The sequence below is a fragment of the Mustela lutreola genome, chromosome 8 (genome assembly GCF_030435805.1).
Source record: "Mustela lutreola isolate mMusLut2 chromosome 8, mMusLut2.pri, whole genome shotgun sequence".
NCBI classification, from domain to species: domain Eukaryota; kingdom Metazoa; phylum Chordata; class Mammalia; order Carnivora; family Mustelidae; genus Mustela; species Mustela lutreola.
Window position 1 is genome coordinate 60823724 of NC_081297.1, and position 13805 is coordinate 60837528.

At 39.6% G+C, this 13805-nt stretch overlaps 1 long non-coding RNA gene across 1 annotated transcript in view; it reads left to right on the top strand.

Annotated features, from left to right (window-relative positions):
* Nucleotides 1-609: 609 nt before the first annotated feature.
* LOC131838650 (uncharacterized) overlaps nucleotides 610-13805 on the top strand; it is a 31608-nt gene continuing 18412 nt past the window's right edge. Inside the window, exon 1 of the long non-coding RNA XR_009356660.1 lies at nucleotides 610-858. This is a non-coding gene — a long non-coding RNA (uncharacterized LOC131838650). The remainder of the gene's footprint in view (nucleotides 859-13805) is intronic.

The following is a 13805-nucleotide window of genomic DNA, read 5'->3' on the forward strand; positions in this document are numbered from 1 at the left end:
CCTCATGTCCAGCATGTTCTCTCTCTAGTTCTCATACCAGTGTGCAGAACCCTGTCCTAAGAAGCAGGGGATGGAAAATATAAGCTAGGGCCTCATTAGTCCAATGAACACAAGGCATCTCAGAATCAGTGCACACATGTCCCTGGCGCTCCCTCGGTCCATGTGCTTAGCCTGGGCAGACAGGAAAAAGTGAGATAACGTTTACACAAAGCTTGAAAGTAAATATTCAAGAATGGACCCTCAATTATCAACTGACCAGAAAGTCATGGTATCTGCCCAGTGTGTCATTAAAGGAAAGTAAGCCAAAGTGGAAGCAATGGTAGTCAGAAAATAGCATTGATGTAACTGTTGGAAAAAATCAAATTTATCCACAAAGGACCAGGACTGGCCAGATGTTGACTCTCAAGGACTGAATCAAGGCTCTTCTGAGGCATCCAATAAAAATTCAGCTCCACTGTGTTCCAGTCATATGTCTCCTCTGCCCTCCACCCAGGCCAAGGTGAAGGGTCAAAGGCATCAGAGGAGCAAAGGGGCAACACCAGAGGTTTTTGGCAGAGAAGATGAGTCACATGGGTTGCAGGAATCAGGGTACAATGACTCTCATAGCGCAGCCTCTGTCTACATCTCAATTCCAGTGAGTTAAAGTCATCTTCTCCCTTTGGGGTGGGTCTCTATTTGCGATCCAACTTCCAGGCAAGATCTGCACAAGCAGAAAGAATGAGAAAAGTTCAGAAAAGTCTGTAGGTGGAGGATACCCAACTTTGCAAATACAGGGATGTCCCTCAGCTCTAAGAAGACTTCATGGAGAAAAGCCCTTCAACAGGACACATGCCAAGGGAGGAATCTTCTTCAAAACAGGTACCTCCCCAACTCACATGTTCAATTCCTTCCCTTTCTTTACATTTAATAACCTTGAACCTGGGATTTATTATAAAATAGAGGGGAGAGATACTCAGAACATATGTTCCTATTTCTCAAGCCCCCAATTCTGTAATAATTTCCTAATTAACTCCTGGGGTCAGAAGTGAGGCAACTAGAGAAATGGGTCAATAGTAAGCAATGATGTTTATAAAGCCCCTGCTTGGTGCCCGTTTTGCTGTTGGTGTCAGAGACCCACTCCACTCTTCAGAAAGACTTGTAAAAATTGCAAAGTTACAATGGTTGGCTAAGTGCTCAACTCTAAGGCTCTGCTGCTGGAGACTATTTGGGTCCTGGAGTCAGTTCTTCCCTTTGCCCACCACCCATCCATATACCACACACACACACTCACCAATGCACTCCCAGACTCAACCCCTCAGGCATGCGGTGCTTATTGATTCCCTCAATCCCTTTATCTAACCAACTTCCGAGTCCATACCGCCTTTAAATATTTATCCAGAAATCCCCTTTTCTCCACCCACTGACCCTGAAGCACATCACCACTTCATTTTATCTCTTCTGTGATATCCCCCAGTAGGAGCAAGGCAAATTAAATATTCTCTATCTCAAATTCAATCCCAAACCCAATTGTGAAACCTTTGATGATGGAAATCTGCCATTGTCAACTCTCTATAACTATTGCCCGACAGAAAGTTTATCTCATAGGGAAGTGAGGGCCTACGCATGCCTGTCCTGTCCCATCTCCCACTATCCCCCTAACTCTACCCCTCACTGTCAGGAATCTCTTCTGAATACTCTTGATCAGAGAACCAACTGGCCCCTAGACCCTCCAATTCCTGATGGCTTTATTTTCATTTATTTCACAATGAGCCCTCTGCCTCCTGCAGGCATACCTGACCCTCCAGCCCCTACAAAAAGCAGCCAGTCAGATGGGTGGGCAGAGGGGCGTGTGGGGGCTGACAGGACATTCTCCACCAACCAGACATGCCTTAACCTCCTTCCAACACTTCTCATAGGGCCTGTCCTAGGGAAACTCGCTGGGCCCATACTCCACAGGGTGCCATGGAAGCCCAAAGGCAAAATCCCTGATCCTCACTTAAAAGAATAGGAACGATTCTGAGAACTCTAGGAAAAGCTTTTAATAGAGATTTTTCGTCTGAGTCTGAAAGAATGAGTAGATTTAGACAAGCTTGAAATAAGGCAAGGACTCCTGGGTTTAGGGAACAGCAGAGGGAAAGTTTTAAGTTAATAGGGGGAAAAAAAAAAAAAAACCTGTGTCAAATACATAACGTCAAATAAAGGATTGAGGAGAGAAAAAAACTAACAATGTGGCAGGGCCAGATCACAAAAGGCCATGTTTACTCTGTTAAATATCAGAGGTTTATTCTGAGGAGCAGCAGAGAAGAGTTAGAAGATCTTAAGCAGGAAATGACAAGATCATATTTAAATTTTAAAAACCATTCTGGCAACAACCAGAGGATGGATCAGACCGTGGGCAGGTAAACTCGCTGATATGAGAGACAGTGAGGGCTTGGCACTGAACATAAAGGGGAAGAATCCAAAGGACTCTACCGGGTCACATAACTGATTAGATGTGGGGATGAGTGAGAATGCTGACAAAGCTAGGGCAATCCCAAGGTATCTCACCTGGTCATATAAGAATGTGTTCATGCCAGTAAGTGGGATGAGAGACACCAAAGGAAGAGCAGTTGTGGGCAGTGAGGATAACAGAGATGATACTGAGTTTGAGACAGCTGTGAGACCTTCCGTGGAAGTCCACCAGCAAGTTGTACAGAAAAGTCTAGAAGTCAAAGAGCGACCTGGGATAGAAAGAGACAGGACTGATGAGTAGAAAAGATGGTTAAAGTCATGAAAAGGCCCTGAGCACAAAAAGTAGCTCAGTGTTCACAGAAGGTTTGAGGAGGGAAGGCAAGGAGTGAGTGGGGAGCATATTTACTAGAGAAATGTAGTCAGGCTGACAGGCAGTGATAAGCGCCCAGTATAGGTTTGTAGGGATACATTTAAACCAAGACCAGCCGGCTTGTGATTTTCTCCAACAATGTTCAGTGAGGAAGGACAGGCGCCAAGTAGGCCAGCTTGGGATCCTTAGTCATTATTGTGCATAAGGACTATGCCAGATTTCTTTTCATTTAAACTAAAGTATGAACAATTTTATACAAACTGCATTATTATTTAAATTATTATTTAAATGCCCTGGATAAACAACCCCAGATTATCTGACATGGTTTAAGTGTCTATGAACAATCTTTTATCTCCTTCCCAGATTATTGTAGACTCATTTTCTAGGCGGTGTTTTGGTTTTGCTTAGGGCTGGGGGGAGGGGGGGTGTCTTTACATGGCACTTTAACATGAATCAAATGTTTTCAATATTTGAATCCCCTAAAAGAAGACTAATATGTAGTGGAAAACTAGTAGAGAAACACACATTGTGCAGGTGACCCAAATCGTAAGAGATTACGATCATTGACATTATTGCTTACCACTTTGCAAAATGTAGCCTTGGAGCTGTACTCCTGAGTTCCCCGTTTGTTTTGATTTCTCTAAGACATAGATTCTGACAATAACATTTTCCTAAAATCCTGCCTTGGCTTTTTCCTCTCCACAGGGGTCAGAGACAAATAAGGGTCGATTTTGTCCCTGGAAGTTTCACTGATGTTCTCCTCTTTGCCTAAACAATAAGTCAGATAGGAAGGGTGACCCGAGTCAGCTCCCAGTGCTGTATTTTCAAGAGACCTCAGTGCCCTATGTTTGACAAAGAAATCACTTCAAGGTAATCAATACTCTCCTCTATTGATTCTCATGACCTGATAGTTTCCCAGAGGTTCGCAGAAATTGGCAGGTGATATGATTAAACATCACTCACCCAGGGAGTTCAAGGTGGATTGTTTCTGGAAGATCATTTATTCCTAACAGTTCCAACACAGAAAATTACAGAATGGCAAGCACTAATATTTTTTAGCAAGTTATAATACAGTTGTTGGAATTCATAGACTATAATAGACACATCATGCCTCAAACAATGCACTAAAAAATAACGTAAGCAGAATAATTATCAGGGTGTATACTCACAGACTTCGACCTCTGTCTCAGCCCTCTCTGTCCGACACCATGTCAACCGGTTTTATTCTCAAGAATATTCTTTCAATATGACTTTATTATCTTTATTTCTGCCAACCTTTTTTGCCAAAGTTGCTTTTTATGGTAATAAATTTGAAATTGTTGGCACCTTTAATTAACTCTTTTCTGTAGATCATAATATTTTAAGTGAGAAAAACACTCTCTCTGCAATTGCTGAAGTAATTGGTAAACTCAGAAAATTCTGCCAAATAAAATACTGTATTCTAATTTTTCCTTATTGAAATGTGTAAATATTTCAGAAATTTCCATAGATACTGTCTTCTAGCCTGTTGAGAATAGCATTACCTGACAAATATTTTTAGAAGGCAAAAAGAACTGACAAGTAATCTTTCCTTACAATCCTTTGAATGTTACACCAAATTTAGATGACGCAACATCATAGGGCTCCTTAATTGCAGCAAATTCCAGAATAGAATGTCAATTTGTTTGTTTAAATATAGAACCTCTAACAAAACATTCTTCCCACGAGGTTGAGCTATTCTAAAATCTCAAAATTAAACCTTGTAAAATGTTTGAGTGCTGATCATTTGGTTTGTTTGGTGTTTCACTTGCTTTCATGTAAATAAATTTCAGTGTCCTTCTGTTGCAGGCTTTCTTTTCAAACATGGCAATTTATTAAAAGCTTCAAATACTGAAGTGTTTGGCATTTAATGAATACTTTGAATAAAGACTTCCAGTGAATTTTAAACAAAATGTACTCAGAATTCACAGACTAATATCCATGAATATAAACCAATAATAATTATTCTGCTTATTTTCTAAATTAAGTTGATGGTATCAGCTTCCTCATAAGCAGTATCCATATAATTTATGATTTATGCTTGTATATGCATATTTATTATGTATATATGTGTCCTTAAACATATATTAATTATATGCGAGCTTGTCATTTTATATATGTATTTATAAATTTAATGTATATTTGTAAGTTTTGACAACTGTAACCAACTGGATTGGTAGAATATTGTCACTTATTTGGCCCCAAATATAAGTTATACGTGCACCACAGGCACATTCCTATTTTTTTAATTTTATAACATTTTTACCATGACATTATGACCCACCAAAACTTATATTCCTATTATCACCATAAAAACAAATAATTTTTTTTAAGATTTTATTTATTCATTTGAGAGAGAGAGTATGCAAGCAGGGGGAGTAGCAGAGGGAAGGAGAAGCAGACTCCCCACAGAGCCTGGAGCCCGATGCAGGGCTCAATGCAGGGCTCCATGTGAGGACTCCAGGATCATGACTTGAGCCGAAGGCAGACCAACTGAGCCACCCAGCCTCCCCCAAATAATTTTTATCTTCAAATTTAAACTGTTTAACTAACTAAATTTACAATAACTTTCCCAATGTCAAGTGAACTTCCAAAATCTTTATTCTGAGTCCATGAATTGAATGGGAAAAATACTGAACCATTATTGGAATTAGATGATTTTCTACTTAAAATATCTGATGACATTCATATAAAATGGGCATCTTTTAAATGTTTACCAAATCCTTTCATTAATGGAGCCAATAATTTAACAGCCAGAAGTTCATTTTTCACACACGCTCAAGGAAACTTGGAATTTAAAGCTAACAAAATTAGTTGAGAACAGCCATTTGATCTAAATGAAAGTCATCCTCTCATAGAGTAATACAAAAATACACTTTCTGCAGCTGTAGACGTTAGAGCTTTGCCTTTGAGCACTGTCTTCTTAAATTATGACAGACTTGCCTTGGATGGTAATGCTTCTTCAACAGTCTTGTGTCTTCTGGCTTTCTGTGGTCAGGGATAGGACTTTGTGTCTTGGTTTCTTTGAGTTGCTGTAACAAAACTACCATAAGCCAAGGAGCTTATGAACAACAGAAATTTATTTCACACAGTTTTGCAAGTTGGAAAGTCCAAGATCGAGTCTCACTGTATCTTCATCTGGTAGAAGGGACACAGGTGCTCTCTTTGTAAGTCTCTTTATAAGGGCACTAATCTCATTTATAGGGCCTCCACCCTAATGAATTCAGCTCCTCCCAGAGTCCCCACCTCCTAATACCATCACTCTGGGCATGAGGATTTCAACTTAAGAATTTTAGGGGGATAAAACCTTCAAACCATAACACTACAGTTTTGGGAATGGGTAATAAATGTCAAATATTTTGACAAGTGTCATGTCCATCAGCAACTTTCTGTAGGAAATGAATATCAGCTACTTGGTTTTTGTTTGTTTTTGTTTTAGTTCATTGCTGCCAAAAGTGCTCAAAATTCTCAAAACCATACCAAACAATAAAATAAGTAAATGAGATTTGAACTATAAAACAATTGACCAAAATACTATCACAAAGAAAGTTGGGCTATTTACTATTTGTCTATTGATATGATATATTGAAATATATCATTGTATTCATCTCTATTACAAACCTGATCAGCCTCTGGTCCCATAAATATCTCTCATAACTGCCCAATTTTCCTGTTGTCTCTGTCAACCTATACCCTAATTTTTGTTGCACTTCCTAGGCCACTTCACAGGGTGAAACCCCAAGTAGCTGACATTTCAATTGGCCAGCAGAGGGAACCATGTCAAACTCTTCTCCCACCACCATCAAAGACCTGAAGGAAATCACTGTCCCTAACTATTCCAAGTAGGCACACTATTTTGTATCAGAGTGCACTGCATGCTGTCTTTCAAAGTGAGGTTTTAGTCAAATCACATCTATAAAAGATAAGAAGAAGTAAGAAAGCATATCACGAGCTGTCTTTCAGATTTAACCATGTGTTAAAATGAGAGTGTGGGTTTCTCACACTACCCAGTGAGACCACCACTTAAATGCAAAATGAAGGTCTACCAAATGACCTCAGTTTACTTATTTAACCTCAGTTAAAAATAATATTAATTTTGCTAATGTATGCAAAATCTAGGTCACATGTTAACCCAAACCAGACCCTGGGGAAAAAAATAGGTCTAAACTGAGACTGCACCAGGCAAACCAGCGCAGATAGCCACACTACTCAATACCCACTTTAAGCATTTGACACTCTTTGCTTCCACCACAGAAAATATAAAATCCCAAAGTAATAATCAAATCCTTTGAATTAAAAAATAAAAAACTATCCAGATAAGGGGCATTTGTCAAGAATACCTAAATTGAGTAAGATGCCCAAGCAGAATTGCACTAATGGAGCTCAGATATTATTTCTCAGTTTCATTGATTAAGCTTCTTCATTGAAATATATCATTGTATTCATCTCTAGGAGAAAGCCAAGATTACCCTTCACTCCTTTTTCAGGAGAGAAAATGCTTGGAGGAAGAGGCCAGATTAGACTGGGGACCCTCACTGGCCATGTTTTCTAGTTGGGGTCAGGGACAGAGCAGGATAAATATGACCATGTACAACGAAAACCTCTCTCTGGCTCATTTCTTCAGACACTGATGACTTTAGACTTCATCTCTCCCAACTGGAAAATTCCAAGGTTTCAATTTTAGCTTGATGAATAGCACCATTTAGGACTGTCAACCACACAAAATATACTTCCCATATGACCCAATTAAGCTTCCTAAAGTTCTGCATTATGCTTTAAGGCCAAAGATCCAGTCAAAGGATTGACCCAATCCAACCAAAAATGTTGAATGGTTCACATGTTCCACATGTCAGGAGTTCAACACTGAACAGAACAGTCTCAGTCTTTTTGGAGAAAACAAGAATGAGGAGGACCAGAAAAATAAATCTCTCAGTATATCAAAATGATAAGTGCTATGCTAGAGCTATTAAGCGGTGTAGGTGAGGTTCATTAGAGAAGGGAATATAAGAAGAAACATGTAAAAGGCATTACTCAAATATGGAGATTGAAGATGAAGCGGTAGGTGGCATTCCAGAAATAAGGATCAATATGTGCAAAATCCTTGGACAAGTGAGAATAAGGCACACTGAAGTACTGACAGAAAACCTGCATGGCCAGGACATAGACCAACAGGTGAGAAATGTATCAGCATAATGCTGCAGAGCGACAGGAAGAGGCAAGATCACAAAGGACCTTGTAAGCCCTGTTTCATTTTTGTTTTAAAAATGCCAGGAGAAATTAGAGTGCAGGAGGGAGTGGAAATAATCCACAGAGCAAGAGTTCTAAGAGGGCAGAAGATGGCATTTAGATCCTAGATTGTCTTAGACAAGAGAGAAGAAAACTCTGAACATCATAATTATGGAAGAGAGAAAAAGTGCATGTGAGTACATTTAACATTATAGATGTTGCCAGGAAACAAATTTATGTCCAAGCCCTTCTATTTTCTCTGTGAAGCGGATGAGCTTCACTCTGTGGGTGAGGCAGGATGTTCTGGGGTGGGAGATTTACGGAGCTAGAATAAAGTCTGCCATAGCTTCTGTGGAGAATGGGAGGCAGCACTAACTAGGCAAGCATTGCGGATTTGTTTGGAGAGTCGAGGGCCTGAGATTTTAAACCAGAAATGTGAAGGTATCGTCTTTAAAATTTTGTGTATTTTCTTAACTAGAAATGCTCAGTAAACTTATGGAATAATACTGGAGTAGGCAGATAACTGGATTCTTCAAGGGTGGGAATTTTGTCAGAGTTCATAAAAATGATGCCAGATAATAGCGTACATTGGCACAAGAGTTGTCTAAGTGGTGGGCCATGTAACTTAACCTGGAAAGGGAAGCAAGTGAAGACTGGAATCAGCAAATATGTACAAAGAGAATATAGATGTCCAGGAAGTGATATTTGAAAAATAGGTATAAAGGAAGCATCAGAATGAGAGCGTTGGAAGGGTCGGAGATTATGGTCAGTGTTTTTAAGAAGCATAGTAGCTCTGAGTAATGACCAGGTCCAGGGACTGGCCATGGGAGTTGGGATGAAAGTCAAGAAGAAGACAAGGAACAGGGAACCCAGACTGCTGAGTGGGTCAAACTCACGAATCCTCGCAGTTGTCCAGAATACTGAAACAGAAGGGAAGACCAATGTCCAGGAGTCAGTCTTCCTTGATGAAAGGGGGCTGTCGGGGAGCTCAGTAGATGTGGCAATGAGGAGGGGTAGGCAGAGGACCCAGACTCCTTGGAGGAGGGGGTGTTAGTGGGATGTCTGGCCACTGCAATAGAGTCTAAAGTGACCAACATGTTTGCACTCAACCCAAGGGCTCAGCTGTAGGAGTGTGAGCAAGTCACACCTCAGAGGGAAAAGAAGGTTTTGGGGGAGAGCCGTGCTTCTTTCTGTTGGGATTGCTTTGTTTTAAATTTAGTTAACAATATCTGGCTTTATATCAATTAATCTCCTCCTCTCCTTTTTTCCAGGGTCTTTGGTTGGCCATTTCTAGCCACTAAGCCAGCCACTGAATTTATGTTTGCTAGGGTTTTTTGTATTTTGTGTGTGTGTGTGTTTTTTTCAAAGAAACACTAAACACCAGGGGTCTGCTAAGAACTGCACTGGTTACAGAATTCAAGGTTCAGTTTTCTTGTTGACCCAACAATTATTATGAAGACTATTCTTTCTCCCCAGCGGTACTTTGTTGTTGTTGTTGTTGTTGTTGTTGTTTTAATCACCACTAGTTCTCTTTCACCTTAATTTCTAAACTGTGGTAGTATCCTGTGTTAAGAGAACGTGGCCTTTATAATTTCTTCTTGGAGCACTGATTCAGATTTTCTCTGGTACCTAGTATATAATTGATTTTGCAAAGCCTTGTGAGTGTTAAAAATAGTGCTTACTCTCTCTTCACTGGGTATAACATTCAAAACAACTTTGTCCATTGTCCATTATTCAAATCATCTATACACAAAATTATATCTGGTTCACGTGAATCATCACTTCTTGAGACTCACAGAGTGACATCTCCTACAGGGATTTTGGTTTTGTCAGATACACCTCATTTTTTTAACAGTTTTTGCTGTTTCCATGCAAGCTCAGTGCATAAAAATTTGTAACTATTATATCTTCCTGGCATATTTTACTTTTTTCTTAGCAATGCTATTTGAAATACCACTGGGCCTTGAATTCTATTGTGCCAGCTACGAATATTGCCATCCATTCACCTCACACATCTTTTGTTTTCTTAAGATTTTATTTATTTATTTGACAGAGAGATAGAGAGGGAGCACAAGTAGGCAGAGCAGAAAGCAGAGGGAGAGGGAGAAGCAGACTCTCTACTGAGCAGGGAGCCCAATGCAGGATTAAATCCTAGGATCCTGGGATCATGACCTGAGCCAAAGGCAGCCGCCTAACCAACTGAGCCACCCAGGCACCCTTCATCTCACATGTCTTTAACAACCCTTTATTTTCAGCTATTGTGAATCATTTTTTGGTGTGTCTTTTAGAAAAGAAATCTATGATTTCAGTATACTTTCTAACCCGCCATTTATTTTTTTCTTGTTGTTCTTTATTTCTTTTTTTCTTTTTCCTTCTGCTTTCTTAACCTTTACTGGATTGATTAAGTCTTTGTTGTTGTTCCTGTTCCTCTATCCGTTTGGAAGATCTGTGAATCAGTTAGGATTCAGTTTGACCACATGGAATAGAAACTCCAAAATGAACAACTTAAAGGCATGCTTTTTTTTTCTCTTTCCCAAGCAATAAAAATCTAGAGGGAAGTCAGCCCAGGACTGGTATAGAGGCTCCACTGGCCTCAGAAATCCATCCAGCTCTTCTCTTCCTGCTCCCCAATCCTTAGAACAGAACTCTGATTTCTTAAGATCATAGCTGTCTGTGAGTTCTTTGGCCTCTGTGTCCAACTTCCAAGCAGGAGGAAGAAAGAAGGGCAAAGGCCACGAAGCGCTCAGGTCAGCTGGGTCAGCTCCTTTTGAGAAGCCTTTCCTGACATTTCACACAACACTTCCATTGCCATTTAGTAGCCACCACATCACTGCAGAATGCTGTCCTTTAAACACACACTTTACCTCCCTAAGTGAAATCAGAACTCTGTAACTAAGGAAGAAAGCAAGAACTGATACTAAGTAAGCAAGTAACACACTGCCAACATGGACATACTGGACTCATTCCATTAGTAAATATATGTAAATTCTAGCAAACCTATTTAAAGCTATTTTTGTATCAGTACCAACAATTAATATCCATCACTTTCTCCCGCCAAAATTAAATCTGTAGTATGTATGCTTACCCCTCTGTTCCATTCAGTCTTCCAAGATTTTTTTTGTTTTTTTTTTTGTTTTTTTTTTGTTTTTTTTTTTTTTTTTTAAAGATTTTATTTATTTATTTGACAGAGAGAAATTACAAGTACACTGAGAGGCAGGCAGAGAGAGAGAGAGAAGGAAGCAGGCTCCCTGCTGAGCAGAGAGCCCGATGCGGGACTCGATCCCAGGACCCTGAGATCATGACCTGAGCCGAAGGCAGCGGCTTAACCCACTGAGCCACCCAGGCGCCCCTCAGTCTTCCAAGATTTTAATGAAATAACATTTTATTTCAGATATTGTTAGTTTTCATGAACATATAATACATAACATATAAGATAGTAATATATAATTTTATATGTATTTTATTAAAATACATAAAGTAGTAATCAACAATTCAATATAATGGAAACTGTATTTCTATTTTAGGAATCACTTCTTTTAATTATATTAAACACAGTGATTATAACAAGAACTTTTTACATTTAGTTATAAATTCTATGGACTTGTCTGCTTATCTTCCTTTCTTCTATATCATGTTCTCCTTTCTTGCAATTGTATTGTTTGTGGACCAATTATTCCAAAAAAGGAGGCTGAGTGATATGCTCTGATAGTTCTTTAATTTGGCCTCAGAATGGGTAACTGGCTACAGATAATGCAGCTTTAAACTTTGGCAGACTCTGCTCCATTGTCCTTTTAGCTTCCTGTGTTGAAGATAATACACTGCTAATCTGATTTGCTTTCCTCTTTGAGTGGCTTATTTCTCTGTAAATTAAAAGACTTTTCCTTACCCATAAAATTCAAAAATTTAGATGGGCAGGTCTTTCAGTATTCCTACCTACCCTTAAGGGGCACTCTGGATCTAAAGTCTCTGTGTGTGTGTGTGTCTGTGTGTCTGTGTGTGTTCATACTTTAGTTTTAACTTATTTTTTAAAAATTTTTTATTTAAATTCAATTAATTAACACATAATATATTATTGGTTTCAGAGATATAGACCCATGATTCATCACTCTCCTATAATGCCCAGTGCTCATTACATCATATGCCTTCCTTAATGCCCACCACCCAATTACCCATTCCTCCACCTCCCTCCCTTACAGCAGCCCTCAATTCCTTTCCTATGATTAAGAGCCTCTTATGGTTTGTCTCGCTCTCTTGTTTCATCTTGTTTTATTTTGTCCTCTCATGCCCCTATGTGGATCTGAAGTCTTAAGTGTAAGGTGCCCTCGGAGAAATTTCCTTCTGCTATTTCCTTTGGCTTTTTTTGTCTCCCTTCTGTTTTCTTCTCCTTAGCTTCTCTTAAATGAACATTTGTTCTTCTGAGCTTATCTATATCTCTTAACTTTTTAATCAAAATTTCTATTGCCTTTTTGTTTTACATTTAAAAAAAAAAAAAAAACAGGGTGCCTGCATGACTTAATCGGTTAAACATCTGCCTTCGGCTCAGGTCATGATCCCAGGGTCCAGGGATCCAATCCCACCTCAGGTCCTTTCTCAGTGGGAAGCCTGCTTCTCCTTCTCCCACTCCCCCTACTTGCATTCCCTCTCTCACTGTTTCTCTCTGTCAAATAAATAAAATCTTTAAAAAAAAATTAATTTCCAAATCTTTAGTGAAGTACTTTCAGTTACTCAGCCCTCCTAGTAATTACTTTCTTTTCACATTATCTTTAAAATCTTAAGACTTTTGGGGGGTGCCTGGCTGGCTCAGTCAGTTAAATGTCTGATTTTGGCTCAGGTCATGATTCCTGGGGTTCTGGGATCGAGCCCCACTTGGGGCTCCCTGCTTAGTGGGGAGCCTGCTTCTCCCTCTCCCTCTGCCTGCTGCTCCCCGGTGCTCATGCGTGTGCTCTCACTCTCTATCTCTCTCTCTCAAATAAATTTTTAAAATCTTTTAAGTAAAAAAATTAAATAAAATATTAAGTCTTTCTTGTTTAATGGCTCCTCGTGGAAATTTACCCTAGTTTTGTGGATTTCATAGCCAGTCATTGTTTTCTAAGTAATTGCTATTGTATATGAAATGAAAAAAAGGTTGTTTTGCTGTGAATCAGTTATTCTGTACATGTGTCTTAGTTCTTTTTTAGACTGTTTTTCTCAAATATTTGGTAAATCTTTGTTTTAAGTGAGGTACCTTTAGGCCTCCCTCTCCTGGCACTTAGTAATGCTTTAAATATCTAGCAAAGGTTTCTACAACTTTCTTTATGTCAGTTTCCATGATAGATCTCTCTCCTGGAAGGCCTAAAGAGCTACATAGGATGAGGACGCTGACCGAAGGGTTTCCCATTAAGGTCTGTGGTTGTATAGAAGTTGAACCAACAGACAAGCCTGCGTCTCCTGCTAAGGGACAGTCCTGCTTGCTTTTTCATATCTGTGACCACCTGAGGGCCTAGAGTTAGTGCAGGTCTGTAGGCTCCCTCTAGGGCAAAGCCTTCAGCCAGTCACTCTGGAAACAGGAGGAGGGCAGAAGGAATGATGAGCCTGGCTCTTCCAAGAATCACAATTTGCTTACTTACCTTTACGAACATCCCCTTGGTCAGTTTCTCCTTGGGCTTATTGATTCCTGGCTTCAAGTCTCTCCTGGGAAGAGCTCCTGGGGGAGGAACAGGTCTCACTTCTGCAGTAACCCCCTCCAACTTTAATTTCTGCTTGTGTTTCTCTATCACCTGGT